Source organism: Ambystoma mexicanum, chromosome 1p, assembly GCF_040938575.1.
Source record: "Ambystoma mexicanum isolate Mex_15411 chromosome 1p, UKY_AmexF1_1, whole genome shotgun sequence".
NCBI classification, from domain to species: domain Eukaryota; kingdom Metazoa; phylum Chordata; class Amphibia; order Caudata; family Ambystomatidae; genus Ambystoma; species Ambystoma mexicanum.
In genome coordinates, this window is record NC_090921.1 from 1,140,389,306 (window position 1) to 1,140,413,262 (window position 23,957).

The following is a 23,957-nucleotide window of genomic DNA, read 5'->3' on the forward strand; positions in this document are numbered from 1 at the left end:
GCGCTTCTTGATCTTCAGGACGTCGCGGGTTGCCACCCCCTCCGCGTTGATGGCAACCACACAGTCAGCCCAGATCCTCTGCCGTCCTTCCTTGCTGGTGCGGGACGATCCAAAGAGGGCATCATACTGCCCCAGGACATGCTCCACCAGGACACCAACTTCGGTGGCAGTGAAGCTGGTGCCCCTCTGCCCCTCTGGCCTGGGGTTGCCACTGGTGCCAGATGTGGAAGTGCCCGACATGGCAACCCCAGAGGCAGGTGTGGGTGGGCAACTGGGTCCTGGGGCTGGGCTGTGGAGCGATGTAATCCCAGTCGGGAGTCTTCAGTTCCAGCAGGGGTGGACACAGCAACTGGACCCCTGCAGATGGCTGATGTGCAGGCACCAAATGGCAGGGCACGGTGGCAGCAGGCAGGCAGGCAGGCAGGCAGCAGCAGATGGCACGTGGGAGGCTGCTCGGGGCACTGGGGGGCAGTAACTCGGCCTTCTGGGCAGGAGCGTGGTCTTCCGTGTGTTTTCGCGTGGCCAGCTTGATACGGAGTGATTTGGCATGTGAAAATCCTGCACGTCAGCGTGAAATCCGAGGAAAGGCCCTTAGCGCGTAAGCGCGTCAGCACGCATACGCGATTCTATTGGACCAGAGTCCCTCAGCGCGTAAGCGCGTCTGTGACGTGACCCGCACGGGTGTTCCCCACTCAGCACGTGATGACGGGGCACACGTGGAAATACTGCACGTCAGAGTGTCATTGCGTGTAATTGGACAAAAGTGCGCGTACACGCGATTGGCCTATGTACGTGTATTTAATGGGTGCGCGGGCACTTACACACGCAAGTACGTCAGCGAACCTGTATCCCGTGGTGCGTGTGAATTTCCACACGCTATTGGACTGGGAACTGGATTCCAGGGGTGCGCGGGTCACACGCTGTATCCCGTGGTGCGTGTGAATTTCCACACGCTATTGGACTGGGAACTGGATTCCAGGGGTGCGCGGGTCACACGCTCGCCTAGAACACGCGCAAAGCATAAATTTGCGCACTTTAACAATAACAAGCTCAGACGCCAGGATGAACATACCGTTCCTAGCAGCAGTGGCAGTGGGCTACCAAAGGAGGAGGAGGAGGATAGTCAGGGCCAGAATATTCACACCCAGAACCAGCCTTTTCGGGATGCCTGATGACCAGGTGTATGGGAGGTACAGGTTTCCACCACACATTATACTGGACCTGGTGAGTGAGTGGGAGGATGACCTCACATCACCCACCCTGTGCTCCCAAGCACTCAGCCCCCTGGAGAAGGTCCTCAATGTACTGCACTTCTTAGCCACTGGATCATTTCAGCGGACAAGTGTCATAGTGGGTGGGGTGTCACAGGCCACCTAGTCACGCTGCCTACACCAGGTCTTGAACATCATGACTGCACGGCCATCAGTCCGCAGGCACATATACCTGCCCAGAACACCTGCAGAAAGGCATGCTGCCGCCCTGGATTTTTACGGTGTGGCACGATTCCCCAAAGTGCTAGGTGCCATCGACTGCACCCATGTGGCTCTACGTCCCCCCAGGGCATCTGAGCACATCTATAGGAACCGCAAGCACTGGCATTCCATCAACGTGCAGGTAGCATGTAATGCCAAGGGAATCATCACCTCAGTATATGCCAACTATCCCGGCTCCACCCACGACAGCTTCATTTACCGAATGTCCACCCTAAGCCGGGACCTAGAAGCTGGGCGGCATGGCGATACATGGCTGCTTGGTGAGTATGTATGCCACTGCACATGCATGCATGTTGGATACTGAGCAAGGTCACAACCCCACCAATGATACCAATCACCACCTCCACAGGGGACAGTGCCTACCCTCTCAGCCCCCACATGATGACGCCAATTCGGAACCCCACCACGCCACCCGAGGTAAGATATAACACAGCCCACATTACGACCCGGGGCATAGTGGAGCGCACATTCGGAGTGCTAAAGTCACGCTTTCGCTCCCTTGACCATTCTGGCGGCCAGCTGTTATACGCTCCCCCAGTAGTGTGCAGGATCATAGTGGCAGCATGTGTCCTGCACAACGTTGCAACACGCCGGGGCCTGGCCGTGGACATGGTGGTGGCCCCACATCCCCAACCACATGCACAGCCGCTGCGCATGGGAGGGAAAAGGGCACGGGGGGAGGCAGCCCGTACACAGCTAGTGGCTAATTACTTCACATAGAAATCACACCCCTGTGGAGTGCACACTGCCCTGGCACATTCCATCTGACAATCAATGATGACTCAACCTGACACTGATCCTGAATGTCTGGAGAATGAACCGTGAATACCATATCAGCCTGAGATTGTTCACCTGGAAGTGTCACAATGTGTGCATCCCTACCCACACAGACACCACCAATGCAGTTTTGTGAAGTTACACATTCAAGCAGCTAAAATGATTACCCACTTGCAAAATGCAACAAGAGGACAGTGCCATGTCAGCCAACCCAACCCCAGCACCGCCACACGACACACCGTGCCATGTCATGCTAATTGCAGGTAAACAAAGTAATCCCCACAACATGACACTAGTCTCACTATGTACAGTGTCCCTATTAGAAACCTGCAACACCTGAAATGCTCACAGCAATGCCGGACCAACAACATACTTGAGCACGTAGTACCATTAACATGACATCACAAATGTTACATATTAGTAGTCTCACCACCTGGAAATGCCTGCACTCCCACCACTACCAACTGTGCAGTGTTGGCGCCATGTAGAGTTGTAGGTGCACTGCTGCCAACATGGACCCCATCTCCAGACTAAAGGTCCTTGTGTAGACATGAGGAAGGGACCTGCAAATTGGGAGGTAGACACAGAAGATGAGTTACACATCAATGCAACATGCAGTGTACAACACAACAGCAATATGCACTAGGAATGTATACACAGTATTGACTACAGACTGCCCACACAGCTCATGGGAGTCCAACGTCACTGTGTAATTCACTGTCACTTGGGCACACCCTTTGCAAGCCCATGGAAACGGGAAGCAGGAGGGGTGTGTGTGACTCAAACCCAAGCATCTGAACCAAATACATTACAAGCCTGCATGTGCCCAGCCACAATGCAGCGTATGCCCACAGGAACCACGGAAGCCAACAAATCGTCCCAAAAAAATAGGGAATAAAAGAAATAACCATAAAAATAAAAATAAGAAACAATCAAAAATGGCCATTGATGGGCCCGGGGGGGTTGGGGAGGCCACCCAGGAGGTCCGAGGACAGGATGCACACCAGAACCCACCTGCGTGGATCCTGGGAAAATAAAACACCTCCATGGGCTCATGGCCCACACGGCTACCCTGTTGTGGGAGTATCACTGCTGTCGCTATTATCACCCTGTGCAGCTGCATCCGGAGGTGGTTGCACTATGGGAGGCAGCCCACGCAAGGCCCTAGTCTGCTCCTCCATGGCTGCAAGCATGCGGGTGTGGTAGGTCTGGTTCTGGAGGATGAGTGTGCGGAGGTCCCCATGCAACAACTCACGGGATGCCCGGACCTCCACCCTCGTTGCCTGCATCTCAGCTGAGAGCGTACGGGTGAGACGCTCCAGCTGCTGTTCTGTCCTTTGGTGTGTTGAAGCCTCAAGCTCAACAAGAGTCGTCCTGAGGTGAAGGAGCTCCTGCCTCAGGGCTTCCCTGTGGCCCTGGGACTCAATGGAGATGGCCTCCTGCAGAGTCGCCAGTGCCGCCCGCCTGTCCCTGTTGGACCCCAACATGTCCTCCCTGTGTGACTGGCAGATGGAGTCGGTTGCCTGCTCTAGTCGCTCCATCAGCCTTTCTGGGGGGACAATGGAAGTGGCCACCCTATCCATGGCCTGAGCCATCATCTCGGATGATGCAGCCTGTTGGGTTGCCATACCGTAAATGGATTGCTCCCATGCGTTATTGCCGGGTGGCGTACGGCCACCACGTCGGCGGGCACCACACCTGTCTGGTGCAAGGCGAACTGCGCCTTGCTGTGCCGGCACTGCCTGAGGCTGCAGGACTGCATTCCCCCTCTGATCTGCTGGCCCAGGAACAGGATCAGATGTCGCGGAGTGTGACCCTGCATCCGTAACCACCGAAGGCGTAGCTGCCAACACTGACATCCCCATGGAGGGTTCTGACCCTGGTGCAGGTGGGTGAGACAGAACAGAATCCCTCCCTGGAACACTCACCTGCGACGGCACGTAGGTCTCATCCGAATCAACACCTGAGTACAGCTCGGGGGAGGTGCAGCCAGAGACACCCCTTGAGAGCACGACCTGCAGCACTTGTGGGTTCTCCCCCACCACCACACCACGTCCCTCACTGGTGGTTGGTCGGCCCTCGGACCCCTCCTGGGTCTGCACCATCTCCACAACCCCAGCAGTATCAGGTGCGTCTTCCCCTGCAAAGACATGAAAACAAAGAAATGGAAACAGGCATTAGCACCATGGCACACAATGAGGGCTGAGAAGCAAGAGAACCAGTACTTGATTGACACATGTCCCACATGACTAAAACCCTCCCATGCATGCACCCTCACTGCGTATGAAGTGCAGGCAAATGGCACACACTGATGACACCAAGATGGAAAATGAACACATTTTCTGCATGCTGCCTGGCATTGGCATCACACATTGGCCTGTGATTGCCAGGTGAAACACACATGCCATCACACAGATGGCATGTACCATTGCTATTGAGTGAAGATGGAGAGGAGGGCAGCACCTATTCATTCAGTCCAGTTCCCGCATGTAATTGCTTTTCTAATTCTAACAGGTCAGATTTTTCACCTGGAGCTGCCAGTCTGAAATGGTCCAATTGCACAGGGACATGTGTGTACAAATGATATCCAGGTAACAAAGTCACTACACTTCACCATTGCCATGTCAGACATGTGACTAGTGGACAGCGACATGGCTAGTAAAAGTGGGGGAATGCAAACAATCTGACTGAATGAACAGTGAAAAATAAGCAACAATGTTGTGGCAAGGTGACACTTCAAGGGCAACTGGCGTGCAGTTGGGCTAGATGTCTACTGTTGGCAGAAGGGATACTGCTATGGCCAAATGCAGCTGCGCAGGAAGTATTGCATGAAGCACATGGCTGACCCATACGACTCAGGCGCACACACTCTCACCTGGCACACAAACAGAAGCCCTCACACACACACCATGCACATGGATGACACACACATGCATGTGCACTCACCGGACAATGCCTCGTAATCAGCCAGATCTCCCACGCCTTGGATCTGTTCCTCCGTGACGTAGGTCCCAGCGACTGACTCATGTGGAGTGAGTTCCATGTCTACTACTGGAGACCCACCTCCAGTCACTAGAGTTGCGGCATGACTTGAGGCCAGCTTACTCTTTGCCCTGCGCGTTAGGTCATTCCAGCGCTTATAGCAATCATTGGCTGTGCGCCTCACAATTCCAAGGGCACTTACGATGTCCGCAACGGTCTGCCAGTGTGCCTGGCGTTGTGCAGGTGTGGTCTTGGATCCTGCAACAATGACCATCTCGTTGTCATGTCCGGACACATACTCGAAAAGTGCATTCAGTTCGTAATCCGTGAAGCTGGGCTTCCTGGACAGGCCGGACTGTGTAGCCGTGTCTGGGGCATCAGCTTGTGCCGGATGAGCACTCTTCCTCTTCCGCTTGGAAGGTGGTGGTGATCCTGAGTGTCCTGCGCCGCTCTGGACACTAGGGGCAGGAGCCCTGGTGGACTCTGTATCAGGAGTGTGGGATTGCACACTCAGCATGGGAGTTGGTGCAGGCATTGGCTCTAGTGTGATGGTGTCAGGGGGAATGTCAGCAGCATGGACTAGGACCGACACTGTCCTGGCTGGGTGTGTGAGGGCTGGGGTGGATGGAGCCGCAGATGCCCCTGCAGCCTCTACGCCCTGCCTCCTTGGTGCAGCAGATGACCTTGCTGCCCCAGATCCACGTGGCATGATGGCATCAACGTGCACCAGCGCACGTGTCGTAGCCCTGCTGACCTGGAAGTCAGCCATGGAGTCAGCCAGGTCTGGTGCCACAATGGGCTGGTCCAACAAGGGCTGAGCATGGATGGTGTCAGCCACATCAGCCTCAACGGGAGGTGGGGAGGGGGGGGATTATGGGTGCCCGTGACTGGTCCTCCACACATGGGGGGACAGGCTCACCCTGCAAGTTACGACCACGTCCCCTACCGGATCCACCACGGCCACCACTTGTGGCTCTTCCACCTTTGCCACCCTTACGGAATCCTCGCCTCCCAGCCATGGCACTGGTGTTAATGTGCGTATGGGAGTGGATGTAGACTATTGTCCTGGGCAATTGGGGGTTAAAGGGGTTGGGTACCAGATGGTAATTGTACCCTAGTGCTCTAGCAAGGCTGATTGTAACCCCTGGGGAAAGATGACGGGTCACGCAACGCACAGGAGGCCCAAAAAAGGGAGATGACGTGCACGCAACCCCTCCTAGACCACGTGTGCAGAAAGAAAAACCTGCATTTCGCTGTGGCACCCAGTAACACATGAATGAACGTATGCGTGTCACACGCAGCCTAGAATGACCTCTGAAGGGGTAGGCTACACACGGGGCAAGCACAGATGTTAGATACGTGCGTGACTCACCGTCTGCCTGGTAAACGAGCGTGTAAAAGGAGCACGTTTGGTTGGCAACACCCCCGCCAAAAGAAGATTTGTACGCTGTCTGAGGAGACAGGACAACAGTAGAAGGGAACACTGTTTGAGGGAACAGGCCCAGGTAAACCAGTAAAAGAGAAAAAAGAGAAAAAGCTGTCAGAGGTAACAGGGAATACGAACTTGAAACGCCGTGAAGTAAATCGCGTGTGAAACGACAAGAAGTACAGAATTCACCCACTCGCTCTCCACGAAAAGCATGTACAAGGAAAACGTGTTCTACACGTACCTTTTATACAGGCCCACACGTCCAGCGTCACTTACGCGGCGTGTACGCGCTAGGGCCATTTCCACCAATTACATGCTTTGTCACTTCTGCGTGTAGGGCCATTTCCACCAATTACACGCTTTGTCACTTCTGCGTGTAGGGCCATTTCCACCAATCACACGCTTTGGCACTTCTGCGTGTAGGGCCATTTCCACCAATCACACGCTTTGTCACTTCTGCGTGTAGGGCCATTTCCACCAATCACACGCGATTACACTCTGACGTGCAGTCTTTCCACGTGTGCTCTGTCATCACGTGCTGTGTGGGAAACACCTGTGCGGGTCACGTCACAGACGCGCTTACGCGCTGAGGGCCTTTCCTCAGTTTTCACACTGACGTGCAGGATTGTCACGTGCCAAATCACTCCGTACCAAGCTGGCCACGCGTACGCACACAGAATACCACGCTTCTGCCCGGAAGGCCGAACTACTGCCCCCCAGAGCCCGAGCACGCTCCCACCTGCTGCTGCCTGACTGCCTGCTGCCCCTGCACTGCTGGGGGGTGGGGGTGGTGGGTGACATGAGTCGGGCATGAGTGTGGGCCTGGTGGAGGGTGCCCCTGGTGGCGGGGGCGTGGGGGTGATAGGGGACATGAGTGTGGGCCTGGTGGAGGCTGCCCCTGCACTGCTGGGGGGTGGGGGTGGTGGGAGACATGGGTGGGGGCCTGGTGGAGGATGCCCCTGCACTGCTGGGGGGTGGGGGTGGTGGGAGACATGAGTGGGGGCCTGGTGGAGGCTGCCCCTGCACTGCTGGGGGGTGGGGGTGGTAGGAGACATGGGTGGGGGCCTGGTGGTGGGTGCCCCTGGTGGCTGGGGGGTGGGGGTGCAGGGGGACATGAGCAGGTGTGCAGGGTAGTTCCCTGTTTTGTGGGCTGCCTGCAGGGGCCGTGGAGGGTGTACAGGGAACACCTGTGAGGACCCACCCAGCCTAATCGCGTGTGTAACTTCCCACGCACCCCTGTAATACACGTACCAAGCCAAATCGCGTGTGAGAATTCCCGCGCACCCCTGAAATACACGTACCCTGCTGAAATCGCGTGTAAAACTTCCCGCGCACCCCTGAAATGCATGCGCCCAGGCTATTCGCGTGTGGAACTTCCCGCGCACCCCTGAAATACACGCGCCCAGGCTATTCGCGAGTGGAACTTCCCGCGCACCCCTGAAATACACGTAGCACGCTGGGAGACATGAGTGGGGGCCTGGTGGAGGGTGCCCCTGGTGGTGGGGGGGTGGGGGTGATAGGGGACATGAGTGTGGGCCTGGTGGAGGCTGCCCCTGCACTGCTGGGGGGTGGGGGTGGTGGGAGACATGGGTGGGGGCCTGGTGGAGGATGCCCCTGCACTGCTGGGGGGTGGGGGTGGTGGGAGACATGAGTGGGGGCCTGGTGGAGGCTGCCCCTGCACTGCTGGGGGGTGGGGGTGGTAGGAGACATGGGTGGGGGCCTGGTGGTGGGTGCCCCTGGTGGCTGGGGGGTGGGGGTGCAGGGGGACATGAGCAGGTGTGCAGGGTAGTTCCCTGTTTTGTGGGCTGCCTGCAGGGGCCGTGGAGGGTGTACAGGGAACACCTGTGAGGACCCACCCAGCCTAATCGCGTGTGTAACTTCCCACGCACCCCTGTAATACACGTACCAAGCCAAATCGCGTGTGAGAATTCCCGCGCACCCCTGAAATACACGTACCCTGCTGAAATCGCGTGTAAAACTTCCCGCGCACCCCTGAAATGCATGCGCCCAGGATATTCGCGTATGTAACTTCCCGCGCACCCCTGAAATACACGCGCCCAGGCTATTCGCGAGTGGAACTTCCCGCGCACCCCTGAAATACACGTAGCACGCTGGGAGACATGAGTGGGGGCCTGGTGGAGGGTGCCCCTGGTGGCGGGGGGGTGGGGGTGATAGGGGACATGAGTGTGGGCCTGGTGGAGGCTGCCCCTGCACTGCTGGGGGGTGGGGGTGGTGGGAGACATGGGTGGGGGCCTGGTGGAGGATGCCCCTGGTGGCTGGGGGATGGGGGTGGTGGGAGACATGAGTGGGGGCCTGGTGGAGGCTGCCCCTGCACTGCTGGGGGGTGGGGGTGGTGGGAGACATGGGTGGGGGCCTGGTGGAGGATGCCCCTGCACTGCTGGGGGGTGGGGGTGGTGGGAGACATGAGTGGGGGCCTGGTGGAGGCTGCCCCTGCACTGCTGGGGGGTGGGGGTGGTAGGAGACATGGGTGGGGGCCTGGTGGTGGGTGCCCCTGGTGGCTGGGGGGTGGGGGTGCAGGGGGACATGAGCAGGTGTGCAGGGTAGTCCCCTGTTTTGTGGGCTGCCTGCAGGGGCCGTGGAGGGTGTACAGGGAACACCTGTGAGGACCCACCCAGCCTAATCGCGTGTGTAACTTCCCACGCACCCCTGTAATACACGTACCAAGCCAAATCGCGTGTGAGAATTCCCGCGCACCCCTGAAATACACGTACTCTGCTGAAATCGCGTGTAAAACTTCATGCGCACCCCTGAAATGCATGCGCCCAGGCTATTCGCGTGTGGAACTTCCCGCGCACCCCTGAAATACACGCGCCCAGGCTATTCGCGAGTGGAACTTCCCGCGCACCCCTGAAATACACGTAGCACGCTGGGAGACATGAGTGGGGGCCTGGTGGGGGGTGCCCCTGGTGGCGGGGGGGTGGGGGTGATAGGGGACATGAGTGTGGGCCTGGTGGAGGATGCCCCTGCACTGCTGGGGGGTGGGGGTGGTGGGTGACATGGGTTGGGGCCTGCTGGCAGGTGCCCCACAGTGCTGGGGGGTGGGGGTGGTGGGAGACATGAGTCGGGCATGAGTGGGGGCCTGGTGGAGGCTGCCCCTGGTGGCTGGGGGGTGGGGGTGGTGGGAGACATGAGTGGGGGCCTGGTGGAGGCTGCCCCTGCACTGCTGGGGGGTGGGGGTGGTGGGAGACATGGGTGGGGGCCTGGTGGAGGATGCCCCTGCACTGCTGGGGGGTGGGGGTGGTGGGAGACATGAGTGGGGGCCTGGTGGAGGCTGCCCCTGCACTGCTGGGGGGTGGGGGTGGTAGGAGACATGGGTGGGGGCCTGGTGGTGGGTGCCCCTGGTGGCTGGGGGTGCAGGGGGACATGAGCAGGTGTGCAGGGTAGTCCCCTGTTTTGTGGGCTGCCTGCAGGGGCCGTGGAGGGTGTACAGGGAACACCTGTGAGGACCCACCCAGCCTAATCGCGTGTGATAATTCCCACACACCCCTGTAATACACGTACCCAGCAAAATGGCGTGTGATAATTCCCACGCACCCCTGTAATTCACGTACCCTGCCAAATCGCGTGTGATGATTCCCACGTACCCCTGTATTACACGTGCCCTGGCTAATCGCATGTAAGACTTCCCGCGTACCCCTGTAATACACGTTCCCTGGACAATCGCGTGTTGAACTTCCCGCGTACCCCTGTAATACACGTTTCCTGGACAATCGCGTGTTGAACTTCCCGCGTACCCCTGTAATACACGTTCCCTGGACTATCGCGTGTTGTACTTCCCGCGCACCCCTGAAATACACGTACCCTGGCACCGTGGCTAATCGCGTGTATGACTTCACGCGTACCCCTGATATGCACGTTACCCGCTTTGCGTTCCTTGTTTGGCAGCCCTGTAAACTGGTCCAGGGTTAGCGCAGCCCTTTGCGATGATTTAGCGATTTTGATGGCTTTTCCTTGCGCGAGGGCGTTCTTGGGGGCGTTACTGGCGCTGCTGCAGGGTCGCTGCGATACTCTGCGCCACGGCTGGTTTGGGAGCCTAAAATCCATGAATACGCTGTGCGCGGAAATCGGTTTTAGCGCACGTGCCTGGCGCAGACAATCGCACGCGGACACTCTGCGCCAGCCGCTTGCGACACTTTTCTGCGAAATTCTATGAATTACCCTGTGAGTTGTGTTCCCCATTTTCGTTGTCTTAATTCGCATTTCTTGCCAAATACATGAATGGTTCCTTTATTAATATATAAAGGTGCGCGCGTACTCGTGCGTGTAAATTATTAATATTCAGTGCTGTATTATCTAATGGCATGGTCTCAGTCAGGGCATTGCATCGGTTATACTGAAAATTGCAAACATTGCAATCTCAGGGGACACGTGTTGCTGACTGACTAATCTATTCCACAAATGTGTGCGTAGGTACGGGTATCTATTAGTTAACGCTCGTCCCCGGCGGACCCATATACTTAACAAATCCCACGGCAGTCCGTTCAATCCCCAAGGGTTTACCTAAAAAGTGCTGCGTCTGTGACACTGGCAAAAAAAAAGCATTGAATCCTTTTTTTGTCATTTTTTTTATGGGGGGCCCCTCATCCCCCTTTTTTTAACATTTAACATCTATTTTAATAAAATTAAACCCTTTACCTTTAAAAAAAAGCATTCAATGCTTTTTTTCAATGCTTTTTTTTTCTTCTCTGGTATGGCCTTTGATGCTATTTCATTCGATGCAATGACCAGATACCATGGCGACATACACTTAGCTAGCTGGCACCTCCTTCTGGCCATGTGAGTCTCCTTGGCAGCTCTAAGGCAGTGTTTGTTTGAGCTATGTCATCAGGGGTAACAGCAGTTACGTATCCATTGTCCCATTTTTCTCCAATGGATATGTGATGCTGTCCCACCCATGGTGTCACAGTGTGATCAGTAGCAGGTCTTTGGGTCAGTGAGAGTGCCGCCTGGGGTTCAAGATCTCAGCACCCTGCACTTTCACTGCATGGCATGCTCTCTCTTGCACTGTCTCTGTGTCCTACTGCCTGGTTCCTTTGACCAGCATGCGGAACTCACACACTTGTTGACACAGCACCCGGCTACTCAGCATGTGGGCCTGTGGTGTGCTTCAGCCTGTTATGAGCCTTTTGGTATTCAAGGGCATATTAAGACTAGGCGCTGAGCTGCCGGTATATAGCCAGTGACCTAAGCTAAGCTTCCTGACCCCGGTAAGTGCGATTTGCACCCCGCCGCGGCAACCAAGGATATAATATCCTTCCTGGGTCTGTTCAGGGCCCCTTTTTTTATGTGGAGGCCAGCCTGCAAAGCTGTGTGCAATTCCTCCAACCCATCGGCCCCTCTCAAGGGGAACGATAGCATGGTTGTTAGTGGCCTATAGATCCCTGCAGGTGAAGTGGACTACGGAGATGGATCCACTCTTGAAGTCTTACTTCAAGCCAGCAGTACGTGTAAGGCCCAACAAAATGTGACTTTACAAGGTGTTCTTTGCTTTGTGCTTGGTGGGCTGTTAGGTCACGATCCGTTTTTGCTAATACTTCTTCAGACTTAAAAGGGTAAATCTGATATCCCTGACAAGACCTGTGTTGTTGACCTCAAAGAAGGGATTACCTATGCACAGGTCCTAACTCCGTGGGATAGACATTTCAAAAGTTGCATGTCAGCAAATAATTCTATACCGACATCTTTTACGGAATCAATTAAAACAACCATTCATTCTACTGGACAGACAATGCAGTTTAACCACAATAAATCGCCAACAAGGGATCAGGCTTTTATTTTGGATGAATCATTCCTGATGTTGTGCCGTGATTTGGAGATTTCAAATATATACTCCAAAGAGAACCGGCTTCTCTGAATTGTATGGAGACCTCTAACAGGGTTTCTTTGCAACCTACGTGACCCTTGAGGAAAAAAATGGCCAAAACTTTATTGATCCTAACTTCTTTACACCCAGAAATATTGCCATGAGAAGAAAGTCAAACGTCTTACCCAGTGTGGACTCACTGGGCCCTGCATCAATTTCAGCACTACATCTGGTTTTGGAGTCGATGCTTAGGCTTGACGATAATATTGAAGAAATTGTATCAAGTAATGCTCTTAATTTGACATCATTGGTAGTGAATATTTTAAACCTGAATGACTCGCTTGTTAATGGCAAAATTCATCAGCTTCTATCCCCCAAATAATTAACATCAAAAGAACAGCTAAGAAAAACAATAAAAATAAAATCTAAAAACCTGCCGGCGGCAAAAAATAATTGCCTTAACTTGTCATTGAACTATCTATGTCAACTACCTGCAACAAACAGTATCATTGATCTTGGAGCACAGGAGACTGTAGCTAGGGTCCTGTCTTCCAACCTGGTCTGTTGTGGGCGTATAAATAGGCAAAGTGGAGGGATGCACAAATCCAGGTTAGAAACAATTGAATCGGATTGTGTGAACATACCAAGCACAATGGAGATTGGCACAGATCCTTGGTTCCCACCTCTACCAGATGATCCAAGGGAACTGATTCCCAACTCTACCTTGCCTGTCTTGGATACTACTACCATCCTAAAACATTCAAGGGGTCAACAATTAAAAATAACATCCTTTTTATAAGCTCCCAGAAATCCCACTACTGTTCAGATCCTAAATACACAACCCTCCCACATAGACCACTTTTCAGCCTGTTGCTACTAATGTTCTGCCACCTACCTCTGAGGCTGGGGTGGAGATAATTCTAGAACAACCGCCAACTTTTGCAAATGGGGTGGGAAACGGTGAAAAACATTTCTGAAACTATATGTTCTACATTCAAAATTGTGGGATGGGAAAGTATTTTGCCACAGAATGACTTGATTCGTATGAATAGAACTACGGTTTTGGAAATGTTTCATCAGATTCCTCTTTTGAGATTTCTGCATTCTGATGATATTGACTCAATATCTCCCTTTGGTAAATAACAACCATATGATATGTCATTTTCACAAGGTTATTGTATCTAGAAGGGTCTGGGATCAGCGCACAAATCTACACTCTTTGGGGTACGCTATACATGACAAAGAGCCAGAAGCTGAAGCAAAGTCATTTCTATCTATCCCTCCATTGGGTATAACCCCTGAGTCAGTTGATGCATCTGCCAGTAATTCTGAACAACATTCTATTGATTTGATGGCAGTGCAGCAGAATTGGTCCAGGGTGGAGATGGCACTAAAATCTTTGGTGGGTTTGCTACAGGGGCCGATTCACTCCTAACCCTCGCCTGATTGAGGCTCTCTCATGGAACATGGGTGGGTGGGTGAATTTGAATAAAATGTTCTGTACCTCTGACTTTATGAGGGACCACAATATACTTATGTTCCAGGGCACTATAATGACTACCCATTTTGATTTACCTGACTATCAGACATATTCTAGTCCGGCCATTCTGGGCGACATGGGTCGACCAAGTGGTGGGACTCATAATTGCTATAGATAATTCTCTTCAACTATCAACAGAGCTAATCTGCTCAACAGGCTTTCTTATGGCGGTGGGAATTTCATCAAGTTGTTCCAATGTAGAGGTACTCCTGATAAACCTATACTGGAATCCCTCCAGGCAGAGTCTGAAACACGTTCACCTTGCACTGACGGGGATGTTTGAAGAATGGCTGGTTGAAGGCATTGCCCATTCTATCGTCCTGGCTGGGGATTTTAACTGATATTGTGCAGAAGGCTGTAGATTGAATGAAACAAGCAGGGATACCCATTCTTCCAATCTGAGTTTAAATAGAGGGAAGACATTTTTTTTTCTCTCTGAATGGGAGATGGTTCAGCTCCAATGTGTCCAATGGATGGTACACCTTTTTCCACATGGCAGAGCCGCCCTTATCACTCTCAGATTGATTCAATTTATATGTCCTCCCTGTTAAAAGCTAACTGTGGCCATTGTCACCTTTTTGATCCAGAATTGGGTGACCATATGAAACTAACTTTTGCTTTTGACTATTCTCATGTGTTATTTGAGAAATGTCCTCTTGTATCATGTCTTATCCTCGAGGGGGGTAGACATAGACTTAGATGGAATGAGAAAATATGTAAACAGTGTATATGCTCTGTATTTGAGATGACTGAAACTTCTGGACTGAGTGGTAACATAGGCCAAATTGATGGTGAGGTGGTTGATAAATGGAACCAAATTGTCACTACTTGTCTGAAGAATATTATTAAGACTCAAAAAGCATTTGGAAAAAGAAACTGTACTCACCAGTTTCATGCAAACTTAGCCAACCCTAAAAGGCTGAAATGTAGAAGCCTAAAAGAACTAGATTTCAAAGGGTTACATCCAAATGAATACCTTAAAGACAAAAAGCCGCCTGTCAACGACATAGAAATGTTTTAAAATCAATTTAAATTGATTTATTGACAAAGGACAATCAAGATATGCTATGCCATATATTGCAGGCTAATACTAGACAGTTTTGGGCTAATATTAATAGAACTGTAGGAGCTCCTTATGCCTCTATGAACTTTTCTATTTCAGAGGGCATATGGACCGAATTTACTAGAAAGAAGTTTTTTCCATCCGCAGGCTTTTTCTGGCCTGCATGAGATCACTATCAGCGCTATTACTCTGGGTCTGAGGAGGATATAGCGTGTGCTTTCTTTAGATTAACTCCTTCGAGAGCCCTGGGCCCAGACGGTGTACAGGTGGTCCCAGACATGGCCTGCACCCCTGCCCCTCATTTCGAGGTGCCAGTAAAGTACTCTCTAAGGTATGTGACGTACGAGGAGCAGCTGAACCAACAAAGGGCTGCAATGGGCCTCTGCCCTGTGTACATTAGAAGATCAATACCTGTTGAAATGCCCATAACCAGGCAACCCTGGGTAGCACGGTACCCAATCAGACAACCATACCAGCCGCTGATACGGAACAATGAGGAATGCCTACACATGGTCCATGAAGAGACCCAGAAAGTCATAATGGAAGACCAGCGGAGATGAAAGAAGGACCAGAGCAGCTCCAAGAACGAACTGAAGGAGCACTGAAAGCATGCATGCCAGTACTGACAACTGCGAGGATAATTGTAATGGACAAAGGGGAGAGACACTCTGAAAAACGTATGAGAATGGTGCCTTGAGACAAGATGGAAGCAACCGCCTTAATGAACGTGTGTAAATAAGCTTGAAACGCAAGATGCTAAGTAGTCGTTTCTGCTTGCAATGCTTAGTAGAAGTTAGAGCGGCAAGCGCCAACTGTATACATCTACCTCAATACAGCACAATGTACACGTGCGACTCCATTTTGTGAAAGCAGAAATGTACCCAGGCGGCCAAAGGCCTGACAGGCTGAGTTTAGAAACCCAGCAAAGACCAGAGAAGGAGCGGAATCGAAACTCAACGAAGAGAGGCTTATGTCAGGGAGATTGAGGTCAACCAGAGAAGGGGAGGTGAGCATAAGCTCACGAGACTCCAGCTTCAGAGCATACCAGCCCGCCCGTGAAGGTCAAGATAATGGAGACCCATGCAGATGGCCAAGCGCACACAGAATTAAATGCAAAAAAGGTTGGAAACTGAAGCAGATTCACTGTGGACCAGCACGTGACCAGACAGGCGCGAAGATGGACCACCGCCTGATGTCATCCTGAACCCGAGGGTGCCATAACTTTTCCTGATAAGAGACTACAGATCCGAGGCCATACCCAGCCAACTAATTGACACATAGCCCTAAAACACTGATTGATGAAGGGAGGAAGGGTGAATCTTGGGACACTAGGCACCTGAGTGTCTACTCTGCATGCTGCTAATTAAAATGGAGATTTATGTTTAGGGGTGTAACTTGCCCAATCACAAGGGACCATGTAATCTAGGGTCCTATAGACACTGTAACCAATGAGACGACGTACTTGTAGTGACGTCAATCACGTGTGGCATAGAGGGAAGGCCATAGACGCCCACCCAATAAGAGTTATCCAATCCACTTGCATTATTTCCATATACAGTTATAGCACCTATACTTAAGTTACCTTTCCCAACCAATTGTATTGCATGGTGATTTTTTGTAGAATTAGACGTCAATGATGATGGATTTTGCCCATAAAAGAGACTGTTGGACTAATGTTCGGGGAAGTCGGGGTGAGGAAGGTGTTCGCGATGCTGCTGATTTCCATTCGCTGATGTATGCATCATTAAACGGACTTCCCTTTGCCAATTTATTGAGTCCTGATTATTGAACCTTGCCGGAGTATGTGAATCCTGCACTCTGTCCTCGCATTGTGCAGCTATCTTGTATTAATAGTTTTCAAGGGTGAGTGCTGACCAATGGGCCCGTCAGTAATTACCTCTCCTCGTCAACACTTGGTAGCGTGACGATGGTTACGGCCATCGATTATTGATATTCGATTAATATAGTTATAAGACACCTTTAAACTGACGGCACAAAGTAACTCTGGGCCTCCGGTTACATCACAAGTCTTTTCGCCATTCCGGCTGAGTAGGCTGAGAAGCTCCCCGTGGACAATGATAGTGTTATCATTCCTAAAAAATCTGCAGTGGGTCTGAAGGAACCCGCCTTTCCAAGCATAAGCCTTCTCATTCCCACGGGCAGCTGATCGGACGAAAAACCTTAAAAGCAGGAAGAGGAAGGGTCGGTGATCCTGAAGTTCCAGAGAGGAAAAGAGTCGATTGGTGAGTGAAACAACGAAACTCTTTATCCTGGCAAAGGTCTTATAGGCCTTAGAATAAGAAGGGAAAGGTAACGGTGGGTGGCGGAGAAAAAATAATACAGTTAGAAGCAGGAAAGACTGTATATATATATATGGGTAAAAGACCTGGTCACCTGAAGGAACTGGGGTAAGGAATACCGGGGGAGCACCCGAGATTAAAAACTGTAAGGAATACCGCGGAGGCACCCGAGATTAAAAACTGTAAGGAATACCAGGGGGGCACCCGAGATTAAAAACTGTAAGGAATACCGGGGGGGCACCCGAGGTTAAAAACTGTAAGAAATACCGGGGGACCACCAGAGAGAAAACTGTAAATTCGCCTTGTTCCTGCCCTTTAAAGAGTGGTCAGAAGGAACTTGAACCCAGTGCCCACAGAGGGGGGACTTTAGGCTACGATGACGTTTAAAGATGTCATAAAGGGGTTAGTTCAAATCCCATGACGGGGTGTTAATTAGAAGGCAGGTATACGTTGACCAGCTGGTGTCCGTCTGGTCTGTCAAGCGTCTTTCCTATATGTTCTGTGTATGCTGAATGTGGAATTATTGTGATATTAAATGATGGCAATGCATTTTGGTTTTCGCGATTCTGTAAACGAGAGGGAATCGCCACTGAATTGATGTGTTTCGAGTGAAAACTGTTGATGTAAAAAGTTTGTGGAAAAGTTGGATTGGAGCTTGCCTTTGTGGTGCTCGCTCATAATAGTGTAAAGTTGAAACACTGTGTGATCCTTGTTGGTGACAAAATGAAGAATGGAAGAAGTTACCCGACTTGCACACTTGTGCAAGCAATTGCCAAAACATGCAGCAAAACTGAAGAAATACAGCCAGGAGTGGGTTAAGGGCACCGCAAATAAAATGTTTATGCCGTGGCCCCAGAATGGGTCATTGTCTAAGGCTGTTTTACAGCACATGACCACGTTCCTACATGCCACATATAGCGGGAAGAAGCTCGAGAAACGCCTTGCCGTTCTCGAGCTTTGGAAAATGTTTGAACAAGTAAAGGAAGAAGAACCTTACGCAGACTGGATATTAAATGTATGTACGGAGGGGGGTGAGACGCCTACCGCGCCACCTGCCCTGCCGGAACCAGTTGATGAGGGAAGTAAGTCGCAAGGCCTTTACCCACTACGAGAACTTAAGGCAGCCACAGGTTATAGCAACCCTGCATACGAGTCACCTGCGTGAGCAGTGACGAGACGAAAGAGAAGGAACAGGAAATCGACTCGGCTCGGCCTCCATGAGCCCGTGGGACAAAGAGAGGCGAGATGAAGAAAGAAAGGGCCAGGCACAAACGAGTGCACCTCTCGATAGAGAGAGAGAGGGAAAGAAGCGGAAAGGAACCAATGAAGTAACATTTGCAAAGGACAAATGGATGGGAGGGCAGATACTATTGAAACTAGATGGAAAAGGAAGTGATGACGAAAGGCTGAGTGAACGGTCTGTTGAGGCGCAAAGTAAGGAAAAGAAGAAAGAAATGGCTATGAGAGACAAGAGGGCAAGAAAAAAGGATAGGTTGAGGCGAGACCAATTATATCGCGAAGAGCAGGGTATACCGCTCAGTCGAACGCAATATGCAGCCTATGAAAGGTGCAGGCAGAACATGCTAAAGTTGGAAGAAGAAAGGAGGGTGCATTAAAGGAAAGTGAAGAAGAGAGAAGATGAGGAAAGTAGAAGGGCAAAAGAACGTAGAAACAAACGGATGAGGGAAGTAGATAAGGCTAGAGAGGAGGCGAAGAAGCGAAGAGAAATCGATGAGGAACCAGAGCGTAAACGCAGGCAAAGGGCGCGAGATTTTGAATATTTGCAGCGGGAAGTGAAAAAACCCAATCCTGTTGTAGACTGGGAAGACATAGAAGAGTTCTTTCCAGCAAGTGATGCAGTACCAGGTACAAGCGGGACAATTATTGATGATGAAGCGATTGATAAAATATATGATGAGATGGGGCTGGAACGAATCTCCCAAGAAGGAAGGGAAGATGAGCGCTTAGAGAGCACTCAGTTATCTGACACTGAGGATGTCACCTGAAGTAGTGAGAGTAGGGGAGGTTCCCTAGATAGACTAGAAGATGGGCAGAACGAAGATGATGCAAGAAGTTGTGCAAACTGGGAGTATTCAGAGTCAGACTCCGATGGAGAAGCAGAGAAAGTGATGTATGACAAAGGGAAGCGGTGCAAAACGAGGCTCCCAGGGAATCGGGAGGTACGATGGTCAGACACTGGCGAGTCCATACTAGGACACCGAAGTCAGCTGGACAGTCCATCCGATATGAAGAAACACGCCACGGTCAGAGGGGGGCGTCGGCACCTGTCTATACTGATAGATTAAAGGCATTGCCAGGTAGAAGGCAAGGCAGGAACGCCACCCCGGCGAAAGACCGAGGGGGTATAGAGAAGGGGAAGGAGGATTGTGCATTCCAATTCCCGCTGTTAGAAAAGGGGATAGCAAGACCGCAATATATTCCATGGCCACACATGGACCGAGAGAATCTTAAAAATAAGCTTCCAATGTTGACATCGGGAGCTGGGAAGTGGATACATGAGCTAGAAAAAATGACAGGGGGCATCACCCTAGCCATAGGGGACATCAAGGGTCTCCTAATTGCTATACCCGGAGAAAGAGCAGACGATGTGTGGAAAAGGGCAGACTACCCTAGGGTAACCATAACTAACACCCATAATGACGGACCACCATTTAATAACTGTAGAGCAGAAGTATGGAAAGCGCTACGTACGCTATATCCAGACACATCTGATATGGGAGCTATAATGACTCAAAAAATGAAGGAGTCACAGGATCCGTTGCTTTATATCCAGAATTTTCAAGACGCGTGGGTGCTCGGAACGCATGAGTCTTGGACAAAATCGATCCCTGTATTCCACCATATATTGTGCCAAGGGTTACCAGAACTGGTGCAAAAGCAGCTCAAGAAATTGGTAGGAATAGAAGCTAAACCGTGGGCTGAGATCCAGTTGACAATCGCACATTACTGTAGGCTGTTGCAAGAAAAGAATCAAAAGAAAGAGGCAACTTGTAAGGGAGAAGAGGCGAAGCTAGTGCAAAGGAAGCTCTCACAATATGCTCTCGAGGGAGCCATGCTAACAAGCCCAGCCGAATCGAGTGCAGAGCGTGCAGCTAACCCGCCCCAGAGTAATCAGGGTAACGCGGGATATTACCCGAGAGGAAGGGGATTTGGAGGAAGAGGATGGCAGAGCAATCAGGGGGGCTTTAGAAGTAACCAAGGAGGTTTTCAAAATGTTCAAGGTGGTATCCAGAGCGCACCAATGGGCAGTCCAGCTATGCTAGATGGACAGATGGCCCGACCACCGCCAGTGTGTTGGCTGTGTGGAGTGACAGGACATGTGGCGCGCATGTGCAGAAGCCAAGGCATGTGGCAGAACAATCAAGGGATGGGGGCAGGAACGGTGAATCAACCTACTACCCCACAACAGGGCAATACACAAAACTATGCCGTGCAGCAGCAGGCGGTTGACTTGCAGCAGGGGGCACAGCAAGTGGTCCAGCCACAGAACCTGGGGAATTTACCGCAGGGACTACTCCTGCAGACACTGCCGCAAGTGGCTCAGGGCACTAATTCCGGTGGAGGAAACCCACAGGCATACAGTGTACCGAACCTATATATGAAATAGGACGACTCACAGGGAACTCTGATGTGTTCTATCCTATCAGTGACACCAGACCCTAACATGGAACCAAGCGTAAATGTCACCATAGGGGGGAAAGAATATTCCTTCTTAGTTGACACGGGTGCAACGCGCTCGTGCATATGAGAACGCAAGTTCTCCTTGTCCGGCGAGGCAATAGATACCCAGAGTTTTACTGGAGCTCATAGCAGAGTTCCCTTTACTGATGCACTCCCAGTTTCCGTGGGAGAGTGCGACATGAATGTACCTTTATTGTATTCTCGTCAGTCCCCAGTAAATATCATGGGTCGGGACTTGATGACAAAGTTTAATATGACCATCTCATTCACTGAGGATGGCATAGTGTGCTCCACCTCAGGAATGCATTATTCAAACGTGTGCAAAATGATCAGAGCATACTCTGGACGTGCAGCTATGAGAGCTGTACCACTGGAGCCAGAAGTATTTGCATATGGCGTACGAGCGCTTATGGCGGGGTTGCCAGGCCTCGCAGACAAAACTATGAGAACTCCGGATGAGTTTCTATTCAGGCCAAGAATACCCATGCACGAAGAGGAGGGACAAGTATTTCCCTTAATGATACACTCTGTCGCAGTGCGAGGAAAAGTGGTATTGGTTGAGGGATGTAACTATGAGGGCAGACCTTGGTGTGCGATTGTCGCCATCGAAGAAGGGTATCGAGTAACTGACGTCACCGAGGACGATCTGTTCGAAGAACACCCTGACCTAGAAGAGACACGGGTGCAAGTGAGTCTCATATTGCGGTCAAAATGATCAGGCGAGAGGTACCACAGACGATGATGTTAGCGTTAGTACGCCCAGAGTATTTTGATAACGACATGGCCCTAGTGCCGGCCAAAGTATGGACTACAGGGCCCTGAAGGGAGCCGACAAAGTAAAGATTAAATTGAAACCAGGAGCAATTCTGCCACGGGCACGACAATATCCCATGTCCAGAGAAGTGGATGAAGGTATTGCAAAGACAATCTCTGCCATGATGGAGCAGGGCATTCTAGTGACATCGGAATAACCTTGCAACACAGTGATTTATCCTGTCAAGAAATCAAAGAGAGGGTCCTGGCGTTTAATCCAGGATTTACGAGCCCTAAATGACATAGTCGAAGGCGAGTTCCCTTTAGTCCCGAATCCATCCACAATTCTGTGCAACATACCCACTGAGGCAAAATACTTCACGGTGATCGATTTGAAAAATGCATTATTCTCGATTACATTGCACCGTGACTCACAAGACCTGGCGTCATTTACTTTCAGACAAATGCACCTGAAAAGTACCAGGCTGCCACAGTGGTATTGCGAGTCTCCATCTATTTTCAATAGGGTTCTGCAAATGGACCTAAGCAATATTGCATGGACAGGGTTGTTTTGCAGTATGTAGATGACATTCTAATCTGCAGTATCACTGAAGAGCAATACCGACATGACTCAGTCCAGCTATTAACTATACTGGCTGAGAAGTGATACAAAGTGGATAAGGACAAGTTGCAGTACTGCCAACGGGAGGTACTGTACATAGGGCAACTGATTTCACATGAGGGGAAAAGGGTCACCCAGAAAGGGCTGAGGCAATCATGAACACGGCCAAGCTGCGCACAATAAAGCAAATGCAAAGCTTCCTAGGCCTGTGCAACTATGTCAGAACATGGATCTTTGACTATAGCTCGTATACCAAGCCCTTGTTGCAGGCCCTTAAAAAGGCCCAGGCGACGAGAGAGGAAATTGAATGGAATGAAGATTGGAGAAAGGGTTTACAGAACTCAAGGGGGCAATTTGTAAGGCCCCAGTACTCGGAATTCCTAATTATGCTGAGGAATTCTATCTGTTCTCTCATACTGATGGCAATTTTATGACGGCAGTGCTCGCGCAGCGGACCTCAATGGGATATAAACCCCTATCACATTACAGCGGGAGTCTGGACCCGGTCATGAAGGGCCACTTCCCGTGCAAACAAAATTTAGCTGCTGCCGCATTCGCCATTAAGAGGCCGTGATCCATTGTGATGGGGTGCTCTATGACATTATATGTTGAGCACTCACTATTCGTCATACTAGAAAAGCCAAAGGGCACACTGACTTCGCAAAGAGCATCAGCCTATGAGGTGATTATCTCTAATCCATCGATCAAAATAGTGAGATGCAAAACTGTGAACCCTGCTATGTTTATAGCCGAGCCAGTCACAGAGGGAGAACCTGTGCATGACTGTGCAAACTATGAAGAATACTATGATGGGATCCCCAGGGTCAAGGAAAATGCCCTGCCAAGTGGAGAGATCGTCTTTATTGACAGGTCATCAAGAATTGACCAAGATGACAGGCAAAGGTATACAGGCGTGGCCGTGATCAAACACATAGCGAGTGGAGAGTTCCGAGTACTTGTCAGTGCACGAATACCATCTCACTATTCGGCACAGGCTGCAGAGCTAGTGGCGCTGATACTCGCCATTAAGAATCATGCAGACCAGGAAGTAACAGTATACAACAGGTCCGCCTATGTGACGTCAACAGTGCACGCAGGATTAGCGTGCTGGAAAAGGATGGACTACCTCCGAGCAGACGGCACGCCAGTGCAGCACACAGCCTTATTGGACAGGCTGATAAAAGCACTACAGCTCTCAGTGGGCATAGCGGTCGTAAAATGCACCGCTCATACCAAAGGGACAGATTTCATGTCACGTGGAAATCATGAAGCGGACACGGAAGCCAAGCGCATGGTATCCAAAACTGAAACAATCATGGACGTGGAGGTGGCACGTACCCATGAACGAATGATGGTAGCACGAGCCACTCCAGAAGCCTATAGCAATATGGGGCAATCTCAATTAATGGAGCTCCAGGGGGAGGCACCTCAGGAGGAGAAAAATGTATGGAAGCGTCAAGGGTGTTCCTTAA